The sequence below is a fragment of the Biomphalaria glabrata genome, chromosome 10 (genome assembly GCF_947242115.1).
Source record: "Biomphalaria glabrata chromosome 10, xgBioGlab47.1, whole genome shotgun sequence".
Taxonomy (NCBI): Eukaryota; Metazoa; Mollusca; class Gastropoda; family Planorbidae; genus Biomphalaria; species Biomphalaria glabrata.
This window is the reverse complement of record NC_074720.1, coordinates 15,928,943-15,947,556: the sequence shown is the minus strand read 5'-3', so window position 1 is coordinate 15,947,556 and position 18,614 is coordinate 15,928,943. Positions and strand designations below refer to the sequence as shown.

General features: G+C 39.2%; 1 protein-coding gene across 15 annotated transcripts in view; it reads right to left on the bottom strand.

Annotated features, from left to right (window-relative positions):
* The window catches only part of LOC106058482 (uncharacterized), a 92,724-nt gene that overhangs the window by 62,550 nt on the left and 11,560 nt on the right, over positions 1–18,614 (bottom strand). Inside the window, exon 1 of one of the 15 annotated variants that reach the window (XM_056045132.1) lies at positions 9,877–10,036. The exons of 12 other annotated variants lie outside the window; for them this stretch is intronic. The gene's annotated coding sequence lies outside the window, so the exon portion shown is untranslated. Of the gene's footprint in view, positions 1–5,599; positions 5,734–9,872; positions 10,037–18,614 lie in introns of those variants that run through there. 2 more of the 15 variants (XM_056045135.1, XM_056045133.1) reach the window with 2 other exon arrangements.

The window sequence follows — 18,614 nt, the reverse complement described above, 5'->3', positions numbered from 1 at the left end:
TAACTCAAAAATATACATTTTTTTTAGAACTAAAATATATACATATAACATAAAATCTTTTAAAAAATGATACTGAATTTATAAGTATTCAATTTCCTTCTTCTAAAATATGGCACGCTTTTAGATCTAAGTATTAGCATGCTTTTATATCTAAGTATTATTAGTATTAGTAAGTGGACTTTTCTTCAAGCTTTCAATAAAGTGTGGGGGCCTCCCCATCCCTACATTCGGCCTTGTATCCTACCATGAACGATCTTTGGCTTCGATGAATTGTCCTGTCATTAAGATTTAGTTTTGTTTTTGCTTTTCAAAACACATTTTCAGTCGGTAAGTAATTTTGTTTTTCATCAACATTAGACATCCTAAAACAGACGTAGGCCTAGTTTATCGACTATAATTGGATTGGAAAAGGGGGGGGGGGCTGACTTCAATTGCTCTTCCACTTGAATTTCTCTGGTAAATGAGCAGAGGTCGCTTTTCCCTTCTGCCTTCCAATGTCCATTTGTGTGTGTGCCAGTTTGAACTGACCAAATCTAGATTCTGAGGACAAAGCGTGGAGAGACTGTAATGACACTGACCTTCACTGACTTCCTGGCACTAAGTGTACTACTTCAGTCACAGAACATGTGTACGTGTAGGGTCAGAGTGTACACACACAATGATGATGGGAAGCTTTAGATACTTAGCTAATGAGGTGCCCTCCCCGCTTCTAAAAAGGTTTCAATAATGCATCAGTCTCTTATTTGTCAAGCACAAGGTAATCTCGTCTTTCCGAAACAAAACACAACACGCAATAGAGTCATTCGGACAGGCAATAGAGTCATTCGAACAGACAGCCAATAGTGTCATTCGAACAGACAGGCAATAGAGTCATTCGAACAGACAGGCAATAAAGTCATTCGAACAGACAGGCAATAGAGTCATTCGAACAGACAGGCAATAGAGTCATTCGAACAGACAGGCAATAGTCATTCGAACTGACAGGCAATAGAGTCATTCGAACAGACAGGCAATAGAGTCATTCGAACAGACAGGCAATAGAGTCTTTCGAACAGACAGGCAATAGAGTCATTCGAACAGACAGGCAATAGAGTCATTCGAACAGACAGGCAATAGAGTCATTCGAACAGACAGGCAATAGAGAATAATGAAGGTTCCACTAAAGACAGGATCCTACAACGTATTGGACTGAGAATACCACAGAGAGAGAGGGGTACATCATGAAGTAACTCAAGTGCTCACAATCAAAGCTCATCCCAAAACTCTAACAATTAGATTCCTCTCTTAAAAGAACGAGTGCAAACACTGGGTAATGATGGCGCAAACAAAGCCTTTGACATGAGTGTAAGGTTACATTAGTTTGACGATTTTTACATGTGAGGAGTGTTACGTGTGTGAGAGGAAGTTTACGTGTGTGGGGAGTGTAACCTGTGTGAGGAGTTTAATTTGTGTGTGAGGAGTGTTACATGTGTGAGAGGAAAATTACGTGTGTGGGGAGTGTTACGTGTGTGAGGAGTGTTACATGTGTGAGAGGAGCTTTACATGTGTGAGAGGAGCTTTATGTGTAAGAGGAGTGTTACAAGTGTGAGGAATGCTATGTGTGTGAGGGATGTTACATGTATGTGAAGACTGTAACTAGTGAAGAGTTTTACATGTGTGTTAAGACCAATGTGTGAAGATTGTTACATGTGTGAGAAGTCTTACTTGTATGTGGAGTGCAATGTGTGACAAATGTTATGTGTGTGTGCGTGTGAAGCGTTATACTCACCGCTCCAACTGTTCCCACCACACTAATATTTCCATCCCCCGAGACTTGGAAATCAAATCTAATTACATGAATAATGTATACTATTAATTGTCTTTCTAACCTAACATCCACTTCTAAATGACACGAGTACACGTTTTTCCCATGACTAATTAAAATGTTTGATTAACCCATTCGAGACACACACAGCCAGTTCCTAAAAGGCCGTGTTTGAATCACTACATCTACAAGTACAAACTTCAAGACTCCATGAAAATGTGGTTGTGTATTTTGAATAGCATGTAGACTAATGCAGACATCTCAACCCAATGAAACTGAAAGTAGAAATAGGAACTGGCGGCGTGACCTATGAATACATTCAAGATAGTTTACAAAGAATATACCTTTGTTTGACTCACTAGACCGTATAGGGAGGGGGAAAGAATGAATAGAATGCTTAAATTTAAATTATGCAAATGAAACACTCCTAACATATGTGTTAAGCGGACATTTGGCTATAAAAAGTTAGTATACTACCAGAAAGAAGTGATAACAATAACTCCAGGACAGTGGCGAATGGTCAGAGCTGTGGAGAGCAGCAACTAGAAGACCAGAGACTAACTCAAGTGCCAGACCGATGACACACCGGTCCGAGAATAGAACTCGCGCGCACACAACGATAAACACCGTTCTATTTTTAGCCATCCAGCACGCGCATTGTTACTCTACTTCGTTCAAGGCAAAAGGTTAAAGGCCAGAGTTGAACAACGGTAGCCGGCCGGCGTGTAAGAGACGAAGACAGGTTCTCTGCGGGGCAAAAAAAGCGAACTCCAAGAGTCTTTCACCGATCGAACACATTCACAAATAGCACGGGCCTATCCCCCCTCTCCCTCCAAAATGAAGCGTGGCACCAATCCAGCCTAGCCACTGACCAGACGCAGCACTCATTAGGCCGTGTACTTTTGAGAGCCTGACTGAATCAACAAGAGGAAGTCACGTCCACGAGAGAGTCCAACCAAACGACTTTCGAACCAATGACTAGCAGAAAGGTACCACACGGGCAGGCCAGGTAGATCTGGGTACACGGGGTGACATGATGTACACGGGCAGGCCAGGTAGATCTGGGTACACGGGGGTATGACATGATGTATCGCTCATTTTAAATTAGATGATCATTGTATAGAACTCGAAATTTAGATTGTCTACACACACACACACACAAAAAGCCACAAAAGTATGAAGTGATGAGGTGAGACTGTTCGAGGAACGCATCCGACAAACCTAAAGATTCATGGGGGGGGGGGGGGGGGGGAGAGAATGTGACCTAACTTGTGAACTCCAAACGTTGTTTTCATTAGTATCAGATGTATTGTACTTCACTCATTGGAAAACAGATTTGTTCAAGGCCGAAGAAAAAAAAAAATTTCAATAGAATGTTTTAAGATGAAACAGTTTTGTTGGATTCGCATTATTACAACAAAACGTATTGTTGCAAGTAGAGTTGATGTGGTTCTTTGGTGTTGTAAGTAGAGTTGATATGGTTCTTTGGTGTTGTAAATAAAGTTGAAATGGTTCTTTGGTTCATTAGACTTAGACAAGCTCCAGTCACCTAAGCCTAACTAGAGAGCTTATCTTTTTTTTTTGTCCCAGCCACCACAAGAAGAAAAATTATATTTCATGTTGGTGTGACAGGAAACAAGAATGAGTCTTGAGTCCAGGCCCAAGCTATCTAACAAGTTTTAAGTTTTTAAAAAAATACAATACAGAACTGAACTGAACCATTTAAAAATTAAAAAAAAAAAAAAAAAAAAACAGCATGTGCCCCTAGCTGATTCCTTGAGTAGCAGTATTAAATGTTTATTTCAATAAGCTACGAACACGGCCTAGTGCCAGACAAAAAAAAGTTAAACACCAATTAGCATAATTTCAAAAGTGAATCACTGAAGGATAATGGGCTCAGTGCCATGGTTAATCTCGCGCGCGCATTTGAACAGGCTTATAATAATCAAACGTCCTGCTCACCCCCACGTCCGTCCTGTTTCGACTTCGTCTTTTTGTTTTTATTTTGACATGAACACTACAAGAAACACCTGAAATGTGTGTCTATAAGAAACAGTGGAGTGACTAATCAACCTGTGAAGTGTGAACGTCTGGACTGAACAAGATCTGATGACGACTTGGAATATTCAAGACAAGTGGCTATTGGGAGGATGTTTTGTGTTCGACACGAGACGCTCTTCAGAGAACAATGGCTCATCTCTCTATCAGTCACAACACGCCATCGTATTATTTATATATATATTTAATAACGTACTACGACCGTTTCTCCATGAAGAGGCGAGTGAATTACACATAAAGCTCCAATGATATTGTAATGCGGTTCAGCCTTCTTTTAGGAGTAGATCTCTCTAAATAGTGCATGGCTTAACTCAGAAGAGACAGACTTTATCTTGATTAATTTGTTTAGAAAAAGAAAAAATAAAGATGGGGTCTGCACTCCATTAGCTTGACGTCACTGCGCCCCACTAAAAAACAAAACGAATGTCACGCTGACCTTAGCGGGACTCTTCAGAGAAACGTGACCGAAGGTTCACTGCAGGTCATCTCTTCAAATAGTTCTGCTTGAGCAAGTGAACGGCTGCCTAGAGAGGGGTGGGGTGTGGACAAGAATCTCACTAGCCTCTATCAGCACGGAGAATGACATACCTGCCCAAGACTCTAGAAGACTGAGATTGCTTGGTCAAATACATCTATCACAATATCACTGTCAATAGTTCGATTACATGCATTGATTTCCTATTTACAGTCAGACATACCAGTCAAATGTCTGTCAACATATAAGGTAGACATACACGGGGCATCAGATTTAGGAAGCGGCCTAACGTACTCGTTTGTCTCTACATGCCCTCCAGTTATTTGTAACGCAAGGGAGGACTCAAAGTCCCACATTTTCATCTTTATCCAACCATCAATTAGCCATCAGCTGATATACTTGTCCCTGATCTAATATACACATATAGGTACCGAAAATTTATCAAAGACGAAACGGTTGACACGAAACAGGAGAGCACATTGGTATGTGTACTTCGCAATGAAATACCTGATGACAACATCAACAATGTGGGCCGTGTATTCACCACAGTATATTTCCTCCAAAGTGGGCCATTCACCACAGTATATTTCCTCCAAAGTGGGCCATTCACCACAGTATATTTCCTCCAAAGTGGGCCATTCACCACAGTATATTTCCTCCAAAGTGGGCCATTCACCACAGTATATTTCCTCCAAATATACCATTCCAAAAACCTGGTAGGGGGGTGGGGACCTGATGAGTGGAGGGCATAGTTGAGTTGGCCAACCTTCTTGTCCAGCATATCTACACGTCATCGTTCCGTACAACTTGGTACACAGTACACACAATGAAAGAAGCAAAGACTGCCAAAGATGATATATCCAACTCTATTAGAATGAAATATGAGAAATGAACTCTTGCAGTGACTTGACACACATTGCCCTTAAAAAGATTATAGCGTCATGGAGCAAATCTTCTGCTGGAAGGACAACTGAGGGCCACGGAATGTGTCTCTGTAGGACCAAATACAACACAACGTATAAACACACGGAATGTGTCTGTGTAGGACTAAATACAACACAACGTATAAACACACGGAATGTGTCTCTGTAGGACTAAGTACAACACAACGTATAAACACACGGAATGTGTCTCTGTAGGACTAAATACAACACAACGTATAAACACACGGAATGTGTCTCTGTAGGACCAAATACAACACAAATACTAATAAAGCTAAGTCACCCTTAATGTAAATGATTCCAAATGAAAGCAAACCAGACCTAAGCAGAATATTAGAATATCCCTCCAGTAGATGTTCATCCCACGATCACTGCCAGTTTATGACTCAACACTTGACTCTGTCAGAAGATTTATTTACTTCAAATGCGTGACGCTATCTTACATTTCAGGGGAGGCCATCAAGCACTACCTACGAACTATGACCTTTCGGGTTCAATAATTTTAGCGGTCCCTTCCTTCAGCTAGACTTAAGTAACATTTCCCACTGTGTCTACAAGCACGTGCCAATCTGGGTCAATATGTCACGAGTCCAAAGCCCCCCCCCTCCCCCACATGCTCCCGTACATCCAGCTACATCTTCTACCTCTAATCGTAGGTGTTCTACTTCCCCATATACAAACATACATACATGTCCAGCTACATCTTTAATCACCCCCCGCCACATACACACATATACATGTCCAGCTACATCTTTAATCACCCCCCGCCACACACACACATATACATGTCCAGCTACATCTTTAATCACCCCCCGCCACACACACACATATACATGTCCAGCTACATCTTTAATCACCCCCCGCCACACACACACATATACATGTCCAGCTACATCTTTAATCACCCCCCGCCACACACACACATATACATGTCCAGCTACATCTTTAATCACCCCCCGCCACACACACACATATACATGTCCAGCTACATCTTTAATCACCCCCCGCCACACACACACATATACATGTCCAGCTACATCTTTAATCACCCCCCGCCACACACACACATATACATGTCCAGCTACATCTTTAATCATCCCCCGCCACATACACACATATACATGTCCAGCTACATCTTTAATCACCCCCCGCCACACACACACATATACATGTCCAGCTACATCTTTAATCACCCCCCGCCACACACACACATATACATGACCAGCTACATCTTTAATCACCCTCCGCCACACACACATATATGTCCAGCTACATCCTCTACCACATTTGTTCTACTCACTTGGACTGGAGATCACGTGACTCATTCAGGTTTATTGTAATAAGACTGTATACAACTCTTGTGCACAACGTTTTGACTCAAACACAAATTAATCGATCCTAAGAGATAAGACACCAACTATTTGGTTCTCCGATATATTGAATGCAAAATCGAAAGGCTCTAGCCAGGAGCATGTTTTATACATGGTTTGAGGGGGGGGAGGGTTATTAACTATTAACTATTTTTTGTTGACCATACACATACTTTTATATGGACTATATTATCGCAGGTTTCAATCTCATTTTTTCTTTCAATCCTATGCACACTCACTCTATAAACAGATCGACATCTAATTTGCACCCAGCTTATATCAACTCCCTCTGGTCAATTGTTTGTACGTCCCACACAACATCTCGGTTCAAGATGACATTTTGCTCAATTATTTCTTTGACCTGACGACACAAGAACCAATACAAAAAATACTAACCAATTAGTTAATTAACTATTAGTAATTAGTTATTTTGTTTGGTATCTCGAACAAGGGAAAGAAATTGTACTGACGTACTGAAGTGGTGATGTAAGCTTAATTAGTTCCCTTTATAGGTCGCCACTTTAAAATAAGTTTGAAACAAACAATAGATAACTATTCAATCTTCTATTTTCATAAGCACCCCACTAGCAAATGTTAGGGGTGCCCGGGCAGACGAGCCTTGGCCAAATTTACAACCCCGACAGTTAGTATGTCGGCTTGAGCCATGAGTTCGACTAAGTGCTAGGGTCCTAGCGTATTGAAAAAGCTAAAAGCATGAAATAGAGCTAAACAAAAACAATTGGTCAAATTATGTCTAACCGCACAGATTTATTGCTGTTGGTCTAGATCTAATACACATTTAATTACATGACTGATCCAAACTAATTGATACAATTTCACTTCGTATTAGCTTTGGTTTTTTTAGCGGCCCCCGAAAGGGGAAAAGACGCTATTAGTTTTGTGCGAAATGTCTGTCCGTCCGTCCCGTTTAGATCTCGTAAACTAAAAAAGATGTTGAAAATCGGACATCACAATATTTTAGACCATTCAAAGTTCTGATGCAACGGCTACTTTTTTTTCTGAAAGCGAAAAATCTAATTTTTAAAATCAGTTATGCAAGCAGTATTATAAGACATCAGTTAGGCCAGGGGAGGCCAGGGGAGGCGCGGTGGTTGAGCGGTAAAGCGCTTGGCTTCCGAACCGGGGATCCCGGATTCGAATCCTGGTGAAGACTGGGATTTTCAACTTCGGAATCTTTGGGCGCCTCTGAGTCCACTCAGCTCTAATGAGTACCTGACATTAGTTGGGGAAGAGTAACGGCGGTTGGTCGTTGTGCTGGCTACATGACACCCTCGTTAACCGTAGGCCACAATAGCAGATGAACTTTACATCATCTGCCCTATAGACCACAAGGTCTGAAAGGGGAACTAGTTATGCCAGTGTCACAACATGCAGATGGTATGACGTGTTGTTATGCCGGGGATTTTACTTGAATTCAATAGTTAAGAAAAATGACGATCTAGAATCACAATTAACGATCCTTTGATAAAACAAAACTCTGGAACTTTATTTAAATACAACGTAAGTACAGTTTATGTACAAATTACAAATCAATGAGCATGAAACATATTACAAAGGCTTTTCAAACAGAGCTCTTAGAAACGTGACTGTCTACAAGGACATTATTTTATCGACTGGCGTTACTTTCCTACTCCCCGCCAATTCTCTGGCGCTAACTCTTTTCAAAAAATGTCTTTGTTTAATTTTAAATCAACCAATAGATTTCAGACATACTAATCACGTCCCTTGGGTAAATCCTGACGTGTTGTCAAGTGTCTAAATTTGAGGGGTAAATCCCGAGGCTCATGTCGAGGGCTTATATTTCTTTCAAATGTGAAATGTACACACAATTCTATAATGTAATCTGTGACAGCCAGGTTCACATCTAACTTAACATTCACTTTCACCTATCCTTTGATCTGCGGGACCGTTGGGGCACTACACAAGATCTGTTAACCTTCTTTCTCCATTCTTATCTCTCATTTGTCTTTGCCTGTCTGTCTGTCTGAATACGTTATTTCTCGCATGTCCCATTCTTGGATGAAATTGAAACGTCTGCACCACTATTTAATGTCTGCACCACTATTTAATGTCTGCACCACTATTTAATGTCTGCACCACTATTTAATGTCTGCACCACTATTTAACGTCTGCACCACTATTTAACGTCTGCACCACTATTTAATGTCTGCACCACTATTTAATGTCTGCACCACTATTTAATGTCGAAGACAATACAAGAAACAATCACAAAATTAAATAGTGTATTTATTAGTGGTAATCAATTAATTTTGTTTGATATCGAAAAGGGAAATAATAATAATCATTAATTATTACAGCATTCAGATATATGGTTGTAAATGTGGAGTTACAACCCTTAGTTAAGCTTTTTTTTTTTATAAAGTAATTTTTTTATATGTCGCTTGTTTAACATACGGTTTTAAAAAGATAATTTTTTTTTTCAAAAGAGGAAATAACCAAAAAAAAATATTTTCCGTTGTATCATGTAGTCTGGAATAGCCTTAGATCTAGGCTCCTCTAAGTGGGATGTACAATGAAAGAGGATGTAATAAAATGTGCTGGTTGAAGAAATGAGCTGCACCTAGCATGGCACACTAAACAAAGCAGTTCCCACAAGATGTACACAGTGAGAACCCACAGGATCTACATGTACACAATGAGAACCCACAAGATCTACATGTACACAGTGAGAACCCACAAGATCTACATGTACACAGTGAGAACCCGCAAGATCTACATGTACACAGTGAGAACCCGCAAGATCTACATGTACACAGTGAGAACCCGCAAGATCTACATGTACACAGTGAGAACCCGCAAGATCTACATGTACACAGTGAGAACCCGCAAGATCTACATGTACACAGTGAGAACCCGCAAGATTTACATGTACACTGTGAGAACCCGCAAGATCTACATGTACACTGTGAGAACCCGCAAGATCTACATGTACACAGTGAGAACCCACAAGATCTACATGTACACAGTGAGAACCCACAAGATCTACATGTACACAGTGAGAACCCACAAGATCTACATGTACACAGTGAGAACCCACAAGATCTACATGTACACAGTGAGAACCCACAAGATCTACATGTACACAGTGAGAACCCACAAGATCTACATGTACACAGTGAGAACCCACAAGATCTACATGTTAATGTACACTGTGAGAACATCAGAACGAGAGAAAGACACACTTACGATTGCAGGAGTGAAGAAAGCAAATACTAGTCCATGAAACTACAGCCTGCGCTTCACTGGTCAAATCAAGTCTACCGGCATATAACAACAGATACACTCCCCTACCACAGGGCTGGAGACGAGAGAAAAAGTGTACAACACTCTGGGCCAATCAGTCAAAGATAAAAAGGGACAGGGGTGGGGACGGTGAGAGACCTCTGGTGAGCAAGCAATGTACGAGGTCAGAATTTTTTTTTCACTCCACAAGCGGAAACCTCTTTCTCTAATCCTCGGTTCTGGCCGGCCTGCTTCCCCCCACCCCTTCCTGGCATTTGTGTGTGTGTGTGTGTGTGTTATTCTAGACGTGGCAGGGGAGTGCTAGGAGAAGATGAGGTGTCGCTAAGTGAGTGATGTACAGCAGGAGTGGACCGGCACATTCCAGAGCCAGTACACAAGTAGATGTACTACGTTAAACACCCCCCCCTGGTTTACCTTCATTTCGTATGCAATGTTTTCTGAAACAATATGTCACCAAGTGACAGTGCAGGACACAATGTGGCCCCCACACACACACACATAAACATAATCTACCTAGAGAGTAAGATGGGAGTGGAAGCCAGCAGACAGGCGAATTCTCCCATTAAACTGCAGACACCCAAAACATAACAGACTCAGCGAGACTTGTTTCAACTCTACTTTCAAACGCCCCATATTATCTTGCTCAGACGTGATGAAGGCTTCGATTGGCCTTGACCTTTATCTACCTCTAGATTTTTTTTTGATTTTTTTAATGGAAAAAAAAGGTAAATAACATCACCAGATATTTTTTTTGTTTTGGTCAAAACGGCTTGTCAACTTTGGGGAAAGGTGGGGAGAGGCTTCTCAACGTTCAACTTGAGTCAACAGATACATGATGTGTGTAGATAGCACACATTTTGGTGACATCCAACAGTTACTATGACTGACACCTGAAGTAGTAAAGGGCTGAACAACGCTTGGAATGTCTTAAGGATCTGAACGCGAGGCTCAGGTACAGGGGGAAAAAATCAAACTGTGCCACATACTTGCTACGGGCGCACGTTCATTCATTATCCTAAGACACGACGGGGAAAGAGCTGGTGAACGTGCTAACATTTGCAGGTGTGAAGTCTACGTTAGTCCACCAATAAGTACTGTAGGGATAGAAGCCCACGAGTAGGTCCTTACAAACAACTCTAGACAGTTAATGAAAGGACTTACACATGAAGTCAAGAGATCCCTTTCATTGGGATTCAGCTACCACACACATACACACAACTACCCAAACAAAAAGTTCGTAACCCACATAAAAACCCAGCGACTTTTCATATCTGATGACAGACCAGTAATCAACAATTGAGTTAAGGAAAGTATGGTGATAGGTTCTCGATAATGGTGCCACTGAGACACATGATATGGTGTGTGTGTGTGTGTAGGATAAGCCAGGACTAGAACTGTAAATACTATTTAGAAGGCTGGACACGTCGCAGGGTAGGAGCCACATGCGTGACGTTGGATAACATTGATACACATAAACGTTCTTGGAATTTGACAGCGTGAAGTCTGTGTGTTCGAGTCGTCACAAAGAGAGTGAAAATGTCGAGACTAGGACAGTGTGAAGTCTGTGTGTTCGAGTCGTCACAAAGAAAGTGAAAATGTCGAGACTAGGACAGCGTGAGGTCTGTGTGTTCGAGTCTATGTCACAAAGAGAGTGAAAATGTCGAGACTAGGACAGCGTGAGGTCTGTGTGTTCGAGTCGTCACAAAGAAAGTGAAAATGTCGAGACTAGGACAGCGTGAGTCTGTGTGTTCGAGTCTATGTCACAAAGAGAGTGAAAATGTCGAGACTAGGACAGCGTGAGGTCTGTGTGTTCGAGTCTATGTCACAAAGTTCAAAGAGAGTGAAAATGTCGAGACTAGGACAGCGTGAAGTCTGTGTGTTCGAGTCATCACAAAGAGAGTGAAAATGTCGAGACTAGGATAGCGTGAGGTCTGTGTGTTCGAGTCGTCACAAAGAGAGTGAAAATGTCGAGACTAGGACAGCGTGAAGTCTGTGTGTTCGAGTCTATGTCACAAAGAGAGTGAAAATGTCGAGACTAGGACAGCGTGAGGTCTGTGTGTTCGAGTCGTCACAAAGTGAGTGAAAATGTCGAGACTAGGACAGCGTGAAGTCTGTGTGTTCGAGTCTATGTCACAACGAGAGTGAAAATGTCGAGACTAGGACAGAGTGAGGTCTATGTGTTCGAGTCTATGTCACAAAGAGAGTGAAAATGCCGAGACTAGGACAGAGTGAGGTGTATGTGTTCGAGTCTATGTCACAAAGAGAGTGAAAATGCCGAGACTAGGACAGCGTGAGGTCTATGTGTTCGAGTCGTCACAAAGAGAGTGAAAATGCCGAGACTAGGACAGAGTGAGGTCTATGTGTTCGAGTCTATGTCACAAAGAGAGTGAAAATGCCGAGACTAGGACAGAGTGAGGTCTATGTGTTCGAGTCTATGTCACAAAGAGAGTGAAAATGCCGAGACTAGGACAGAGTGAAGTCTATGTGTTCGAGTCTATGTCACAAAGAGAGTGAAAATGCCGAGACTAGGACAGAGTGAAGTCTATGCCATATGTGTTGGAGTCTCGAGGTCACAAAGAGAGTGACTATGCTGTGACAAAAAAATGTGAGCAAACTGACAGATTCGAACAGTTTATCAGCAATGTAAATTGTTAAGGTGCTTAGATCAATTGTTAATTATGTATTGAGTAGGTAAAAAGGCATGATGTCTATCTCTTCTATATAAATTACGTAATACACACAGGCTATCACGTGACATTTTTATCCCGTTGTTTTATCAATATTATCCCGTGGCTAAATTTGTTTGTTTACGCTTGGTGAATGAGGTCCATTTGTTTAAGTTATAGCCCACTCAAGCGTTGATTCATGTCTAGTGAATCTAGTTACGCGCTCTTGGCAAGATGGCTGCTCCCTGTTTACTGTAATCAGAGATGAGTTAAATTTTTCGTTTTGTTGTATTAAATCAAACCAAATTCATTAAAAAAGCTATTTAACTAATAAACTAATATCTTTAAATTATATATTTAACTTAATTCAGCATTTTTTCTACTAATTAATTCAAATTAACAATTCTTAGCTTAGGACTATTTTGTCTCACTAATCCTTATAATAATAATTTATTAGATCTAGATCTAGTCTATATTTATTATTATATCCTTAGATTTTAGATCTATGTCTAGTGTTAGACTTAGACTTTAATTAAGGCTTTAGATCTACTAATCATCTACTAATACTACTAATAATAACTAATAGTAATATTCTATGTAGTTAGTTATACACGTAAATATATTGATCTAGAATCTAGATCTAGTCTAGGTCCACATTTTGAATTTAATAAACCATTTGATTTGATTTAATTTAATTTAACCCTAACCTTAACTTAGGCATTGTAAACCTTAAACTAGATTTAGACTAGACTCCTTTAAAAACTAAAATCAAGAACAGTCATCATGAAATTGCTCTGGCTATTTATCCTAATAATCACCAAATGCACACTAGCTGAACACAGAACTAGATCTACCTTTGTCAACACTAAACTTAAAAAGGAAACAACAGTCATAATCAATCATCACACTTTAGAACAATGCAACTTCAAAAATAACCTAACATACACATCTATAACATTAAAGAAGATTACCCATCACAAATGGAAGTTCTCAATCAGACACAGCAGAAATAAATACCTATCACTGTTAATATTAATGGCAGGAGATGTAGAGTCAAATCCAGGGCCTAGATCTAAAGATAGATGCAACATCTGCAAAAAAATATGCACCCTGAAACAGAAAGCCATTCAATGTGACACCTGCGATGAATGGTACCATGCATCATGTCTCCATATGAATACACCTGTGTATTATGCCTTAGGCAACAAAGACGCATCATGGCACTGTGTACCGTGTGGGTTACCTCAGTTTACATCAGGACTGTTTGATTCCTTTGATGCGGACACTTCTAACCCATACAACATCCTAAACACCATCCCGAACCAAACTCACCAACCACTAGCCAGATCCACTCCTGTTAAACCTAAATCTACTAAAATTAATACAACAGCCTCACTAAACAAACCTACTAAAGAAGTAATACCAAAATACCTTAAAACCTTAGTTATAAATTTTCAAAGCATTAGGAACAAAACAGCAGACTTAGAAATTTTATTAGAATGTGACAAACCAGACATAATTGCAGGAACAGAAACTTGGCTGCATCCTGAAATTTATAATGCAGAAATTTTCAATAGTAATTATGAAATTTTTAGAAAAGATAGGGCTGATAATCATGGAGGAGTTCTTTTAGCAATAAAAAACACTCTTATAGCAGAAGAAATTACCTTACCTAACTCAAAAAATGTAGAATCAACATTTTGTAAAATTAATACCACCTCAACATCCCTAATAATAGGCAGCATTTACAGACCACCAAATTCTAGTTTAGAATACATGCAGGAACTATGTAATCAGATTACTACACTTAAAGAGACAAATAAAAATGCAGTTTTTTGGATTATGGGTGATTTCAACCTACCTGATATAAATTGGAAAACACTAACCATAGATAAACACCAAAACCTTAAGGACATAAATGAGCTTTTCATAGAAACTTTACACAACCTAAGTTTAGATCAAATCATTAAAAAGCCAACTAGATTAAACAACACATTAGATCTCTTCTTAACCAACAGACCTGGATTAGTAGTTGATTATGAAATTATCCCTGGTCTATCAGACCATGAGATCATAAAAATACACAGTCAGATAAAAGCAGTAGCCAATACAAAACCCAAAAGAAAAATCTTACTCTGGAATAAATGTAACCTAACACAACTACACCAAGCTGCACTAAACTTTCAACAAACATTCTTATTAGAAAAAGACATTAACCAACCAGTCGATGACCTCTGGAACTTCATTAGAAACCATCTTAAAAGCATAATAGAAAATCATATACCAACTAAATACACATCAAACAAAATAAATAAATGCTGGTTTAATAATAGACTAAAGAAGCTTTGTAAACAGAAGGAAAACCTCTATAGAAAATTTAAAGAAACTAATGCAGAAAGAGTTTACAAAAAGTATATAAAAATTAAACACTTAACCCAAAAAGTAAGCAGACAGCTGCAGAGTGAATACATAAACAATGTAATATCTAAAGATAACAACAAAAACCTATGGTCATACATTAAGTCTAAGAAAATGGAAACAACAGGCGTAGCGCCATTAAAAGATGAACATAACATAATACATAATGATAATGAAACTAAAGCAAACATTCTAAACAAATACTTTGCATCAGCATTCTCAGCCCCAGGAGACAAAGACATATTACTGAATTTGAACCAAGTAGACAACATAGAAGATATAGTAGTACAAGAAAATGGAATTCAAAAACTATTAGCCAACACCAAACCAAATAAAGCTTCTGGACCTGATGGTATTCCAGCTAGATTACTCAAAGAACTAAGTAATGAGCTAGCCCCAGTGTTCAAAATACTCTTTCAGGCTTCACTTAACCAGGGCAGAGTACCAAAGGACTGGAAAGAAGCTAATGTCACCCCCCTATTTAAAAAAGGAGAAAAATCTGACCCAGGGAACTACAGACCAGTATCACTTACCAGCATCACATGTAAAATCCTAGAACACATAATATGTAGCAACATCATAAACCACTTAGACAAACATAATGTCCTCACACCATACCAACATGGCTTTAGGAAATATAGATCATGTGAAACACAACTAATAGGACTAATTGATGATTTTTCAAAAGGTTTAGATAATAGTGAACAAATAGATGCTATCTTACTAGATTTTTCTAAGGCTTTTGACAAAGTTCACCACCATAGTTTGCTTAAAAAATTAAAATATTTCGGCATTAATGGTCCACTGCATCAGTGGATTAAAGACTTTCTGATAGGGAGAGAACAAACTGTAATAATAAATGGCTCTAAATCAACACCGATAACAGTAAACTCAGGTGTACCTCAAGGTACAGTCTTAGGTCCACTACTATTTTTAATTTACATAAATGATTTACCAAATTGCATTAGTTCAGGAACAAAAGTCAGATTATTTGCAGACGATTGCATAATATATAGAACAATAAAAACAACACAAGACACAGATATTTTACAAAGAGAATTAGATGAATTACAGAAATGGGAATCAAATTGGAGCATGTCTTTCCACCCAGAAAAATGTCAGTTGTTAAGAGTAACAAAAAAACTAAAACAAATTAATTCCACTTATCTTATTCATGGCAAACCAGTATCACAGACTAAAAACGCAAAATACCTAGGGGTTATAATAAATGAAAAACTATCATGGAATCCACATATTGATGAAACTACAAAAAAATCAAACAAAGCATTAGGATTTATTAAAAGAAATTTCTATAAATCAAATAAGAACATAAAACTAAAATGTTACTTAACCTTGGTTAGGCCAATAATAGAATATGCATCCTCCGTTTGGGACCCCTCAACTCAAGAAAACATTAAGAAACTGGAACAGACACAAAATAGAGCAGTGAGATTCATAACAAACGAATATTCACATTTGACTAGAGTAACACCTTTAGTAAAATCACTAAATTTAGAAAGCCTTCAGGACAGAAGGCTCAAAAGTAAAGTAGCAATCATACATAAAACACTGAACCATAATCTTCAAATACAAAAACAAAATTTAATAAAATACTCTGAAAGACACAAAGATAAAGGCACATTCCTCGTCCCATATGCTAGGACAAATTTGTACAAATACTCCTTCTTCCCTAGTGCTATTAGAGCATGGAATGGGTTGCCTGAGCTAGCCAGGAAAACCAGTGACTTGGCAGAATTTAAGTCATTGGTTAATATGCATGACTAAATGCATGACGCGTAGGACGTAATCATCTTCTTTTTTGAAGTAACGTCTGTATTATATAAGATAAGATAAGATAGTGTCCAATGGGCAAAAAGGCAGTTGGGAGGAATACACGGGTCGATGGGTAGTGTACTGACCACATGATCTCGACTGTCCTCTAGCATGTTTTATCAACCCAAAGATTTGACATTTCTCGTGTACTGGAAGAGCTACTAAATAAACGACTCTGTAGAAAGAGAAGAGCACACGAGAAGAAGAGATCTACTGACTGGTTGGAAGACTGCATGTACAAGTAGACTATCACACGCACACACACACACACACTCGTACTGTAGATCGATACAATCTGTAAACACCTACACCCTCACTAACCTGCCTCAACAATGTCAAGTTTAAAATACACAAATACACCTTCATAGGCCCAATTTTGTTTTTTTTTTTATTCCTGGTGTAATTTAGTCTTGAAAATGTTTGCGCTGAAAGAAACACAGCAGGGAGGAAAAAAGAAGGGGGATGAGGGAGAAAACGAGTGAGAGAGGCAGGGAGAGAAAAAAAAAAGTGAGTGAGAAAGAGAGAGAGAGAGATAAGCCTATCAGGAAAATAGAGCGCCGGCAGCACGGTGAAACTGTTGACAAAACTTAACTCAAGCAGAAGGAATGCAAGAAAACAAATTTAAAGCTGTAAATAGAAGCTGACACCCCTTTGTAACTGGAAATGGGCCAACCCTGATCCCTACTTGGTAAGGCATTCAGCCCGGAAAGGGTTTGCAGGCTGTGTGTCCTGATTAATTTTAAGATGAGAAACGGAATGAGTCATCCCCCCCCCCAACTGTTTTTTTAAAGGGGAATTTCCGCTGTCTAGACGTGAATAAGGTTCACCAAAGAGTTTACGGTAGTCAGGGAATCCTGGGTAATACTTTCACTTCATTAAATCTATAACTTGCATTATTAGATCACGTCACTTACAAATCTCTTGTTCAATAATTAGGTATTATATCGAAAAAAAAAAAGATTTAGAAGAAAAAAAAACAATGATTTTTGGGTAAAACTAATTTTTTCTTGAGGTTTAATCTATAAAATAATGGATGGACTAATTAAGAGGATTAACCGACTCGTCATGTGGGCACCTCAATGTATTTTTTTTTTGGCATAAAAACAAAGAGAATATATAGAGTGTTTTATTCCAGAAATGATGTGGAAGCCGTTTTATTGTCAAAAGAGTTGAGCCAAAAGCTGTTCGAACTCTAGGCTTATAAGCCTGATCGAACAGACTCTATTACGTCACGTTTCGCTTCATAGACTTCTACAGTGACATTTAGTAGACCCAGGTCATTTGAAAGAAATGTTTCAAAACGGGTGGGAGCAAGGGGATACATACACAAATATCTTCATGTGTCCAGAGTAAACAGTAAAGCAGGTTCAACCATTTCAACGTGACACTACAGAGTTGGTGGCTTGATATGCTGACAGAAACATTCCCAAGATTGTGTTGACACATCCAGAAGAAGCATGTCTACCTAGGTTGGTGACCTGACAAAGTGGAAGGATGGAAATGATTCAGTCCAATCCCCACACACACACACATTAAAATGTTGTGGGTTTTTTTTTTTTTTCAAAGTGACGTGACTGGGTAAAGGGACCATAAGTCATAAGTGTTAAAAGTGTGCTCAGTAAGCCATATAATTTATTCTTAGTTTATGATATCTCAACAGCACAGGAAAAAAACATTCAGATTATAGAAGAGACACTAGATCTCGGGCTTATTGAATTCCACATGAACAAGAAGTTCACTGACTTTGTATATCACTGGTCTACA